General features: G+C 31.1%; 1 long non-coding RNA gene across 5 annotated transcripts; it reads left to right on the top strand.

Moving 5' to 3' along the window:
• The first annotated feature begins 653 nt into the window (after positions 1–653).
• On the top strand, positions 654–3,175 carry LOC136231917 (uncharacterized). Of its 5 annotated transcripts, none has more exons than XR_010690178.1 (6): positions 654–826; positions 985–1,059; positions 1,218–1,292; positions 1,452–1,580; positions 1,683–1,867; positions 2,736–3,175. It is a non-coding gene; the product is annotated as an uncharacterized lncRNA (long non-coding RNA). The 5 variants fall into 5 exon arrangements; XR_010690179.1 differs by having other exon boundaries at positions 2,733–3,175; XR_010690180.1 differs by having other exon boundaries at positions 1,376–1,580.
• Positions 3,176–3,534: the final 359 nt, after the last annotated feature.

Genomic DNA, 3,534 nt, shown 5'->3' with positions numbered 1-3,534 from the left:
ATTAATTTAAAAACCTTAAAATATACATTACAATAAAAGTAAGTAATTTTATATGACTACTAATTAATTAGAAAACTTAAATTCTAATGTAGAAAACCAATCAACATTTCATGGTGAGTTATGTCCATTGGAAATTAAATGAAAAGTACTCGTGATGCCACTTCTTCTATGGGTAAATTATACTCATAACCACTGAATTTTATCTATTTCCAACACTTTTAACATCGGTGGCGGCCAATCAACTTTAACGAACTCCTTAAAATGACGTTAACAATCTCAAAATGAAAATATTCAAGAATTAAAGTGATTCTGAACGACATTATAAAATTACACTTTTTATTTTCTAAAGTCACATTTTTAGAGCTCTATCTTTTTAAACATTCACTATTTTTTTTAACCAAACGCATCTAAATAACCTAAAAACAAAAATTCCTTATAACATCATTAATTCTTCAATTTTTTTAGTTTGAGACTGTCAACAGTCATTTTGAGACGTTGATTGGCCACTGATATTAAAAAGTATAAAATTCAGTGACCATACTATCAAAAAATTGGCCATAATATTAAAATTGGTAAAGTTACGTGGCCATGGATGTAATTTACCCCTTCTTCTATTACAATTTTTTTTATCCAACGGTTGAAATTAAAAATGGCTACCGATCCATGTTAGATATCTTTGGATCAATCAATTGTATTCCAACATTTCTCTCTATATAACAGCCCACTCTTCTCTCAATCTCTGTTAGATTAGAAATCAAAACTTGCCGAGTTAACTCAAGTTGCGGTTGCTGCTCCGGTTGAGTTAACTCAGTCTCCGATTTGTCCGGTAATTTCTTTTGTGTTTCTGAGTTCTTCATACTTGCAATTATTTTGATTTTGTGTTCCGATTTATGGAAATTTCTGTTCAGATCTGCTTTGAATCTCATTCTTGAGGTGAAGCTGGTTTAGTACGTAATTATATACTCTTTTTGTTAATCTGGATAGGAATCAAAACTTGCTGAGTTAACTCAAGTTGCAGTTGCTCCTCCTGTTGAGTTAACTCAGTCTCCGGTTTGTCCGGTAATTTCTTTTGTGTTTCTGAGTTCTTCATACTTGCAATTATTTTGATTTTCTGTTCCGATTTATGGAAATTTCTGTTCAGATCTGCTTTGGATCTCATTCTTGAGGTGAAGCTGGTTTAGTACGTAATTATATACTCTTTTTGTTAATCTGGATAGGAATCAAAACTTGCCGAGTTAACTCAAGTTGCAGTTGCTGCTCCTGCTGAGTTAACTCAGTTTCCGATTTGTCCGGTAATTTCTATTGTGTTTCTGAGTTCGTTCATACTTGCATCTGTTTTGATTTTCTGTTCTGATTTATGGAAATTTCTGTTCAGATCTGCTTTGAATCTCATTCTTGAGGTGAACCTGGTTTAGTGTGTAATTATATACTCTTTTTGTTAATCTGGATAGGAGCTCTTGTGTTATTGGAATCTTAGATCTGAAAAATGAAAGAAACAATGTATGAGGATGTAAAATCAAAAAGAAAATTTTTCTTGTGATTTTGATGCAAGAACTTGGAACTGAGAGTCTTGGAAATTTGTAAGTATTTTTTTATTCTTTGAACAACTCTTGAGTATTTCATTTTGGTTGTGGAAAATTTCAGCTCCTTCATTTCTCTTATTCAAATTCATTTTGGAACAGGTTGTTGTAGCATAAGGCTAGCTCAAAGTGTCATAGATCTTCTCTACGATCTTGATATTTTAAGTGCTAAAACTAGCTTTATATTTGGGGAAGTTGTTGGGTTTGGAGCTGAGCAGATTATATTAGTAAGGGAATGGATGATTCTGTTAGAAAAAAATATGTTTCTTTTTACCATAGAGTTCCAGGTCAGTGTTAGTACATTCTCTTGCTCATTTTGTTTGATATATATACACAACTTTTGTATTTGCTGTGTTAAATTTCTAGATATACTAGTTGATGGCTCCTTGCTAGTATAATTATTGATCTTTTTGTCTCAAAATCTTAATATTATGCATTAATGAGAAACTTTTGGTAGGATGTTAAAACAATTTGTATTAATGAGCTGTTTTCTTGTCTAATTCTATCATTTATTTCCCAATGGCATGGCATAGCATGGTAATTAAGACTTCGTTGCATATTTTTCTTGTCTAATTATATCACTTACGAGTGTCGGACACTCTAGGAACACACGACAATCCTTTTTTAATGGACTCTCTCAAATAAGTGTCCCGTCTTTTTCTTTTCCGTTTTTAATGGGATACTTCGGGAACACTTTGGGGACACTGATTTTAAGTTAATTAAAATTTAGAGGTATTATTTAATAATTTTACAAAAAAGGGTTGGTATATACAAAAATAAAATATAACCCTAATAAAAAAAGAAATAAATCTAATGTAAAGAATATAGAAAGAAAATTTACCTTTCGCCACGTCATCAGATTTAACGGTGTTAAGCCATTTTTCGTTTTTCGGGTAACGGCGTAACCACGCTTCTTTTTTTGGTAAAAACAAACCACAGGGGTTTTTTTTGGAATTTACCCTAAATAAAAATTTGGCGTGTCCTCACCATATTTGTATAATGTGTCGCATAGCTCTTAAAAATGTCGTCTTTCACACATGCACCCATATCGTGTTGGTGCTTCCTAATCCCTAATATATTGATAATATAGCAATTTACATTTATACGGTTTAAAGATGAAATATTTCTCTTTTTCTTTTTCTTCTTATTCAGCAGGTGTCTGATATTTTGGAGGCAATGTTGCCGAATCCTTTTACTCAACGCAAAGAGACTGCTTCTAGTGTCATTCCTGATGTCATAGTTTGATGAGCTTCATTCCCAAGCCAGTAAGACAATTGGTTAAGAGCATTTGCTTTCAAATGCTTCATTAGATTTACTAATTATTACCACTGAAAGTGAACTCATGTTGAATTCGTCGCATATGTATCCATCTTTCGATGCTTCCATACGTGAACCTGCTACAGATTTTTTTGGTGCATCATTATTGGGGAAGAAATAGAGAGTTGTATGTCAATACATGAGTGAACAACATCTTATGATGGTAGGGGAAGAAATAGAGAGTTGTGTGTCAATACACTGTTGTTTGTAAAAAAATTCATTTTTTTATTTTGCTAAATTTAGCCGATAATGACTTTCAAAAATTAAAATTTATCATATTTTTTTGTTTTTTTTAAATCTTTTGGAGTTTTTTTTTCTAAATATTAACATTCTCTCTTATCAAAACATCTAAATGACCTTAAACCTATAAAAATTGAAGAATTAAAGTTGTATAAAATATTATTTAACTTTTGAAAATTTTCCTTCTGAGATCGTTATCAATCAAATTCTGACAACATGAATTTAAATGTAAAATTTTGCAAACCACTGGGTTACATTTGAAAAAAAGATATACAACAATTACCAGTTTGCAATATCTACTTGTAATTAACTCAATTATCTATTTGGTTTAAAAGAAAATTTCACGGTATCTTATACCTTTAGTTGCTAAAGGTTTTATGATTTCACTTTGATGAAT

Source organism: Euphorbia lathyris, chromosome 6 (assembly GCF_963576675.1).
Source record: "Euphorbia lathyris chromosome 6, ddEupLath1.1, whole genome shotgun sequence".
NCBI classification, from domain to species: domain Eukaryota; kingdom Viridiplantae; phylum Streptophyta; class Magnoliopsida; order Malpighiales; family Euphorbiaceae; genus Euphorbia; species Euphorbia lathyris.
Note: the sequence above shows the minus strand (reverse complement) of the source record. Positions and strands in the feature narration are given on the sequence as shown.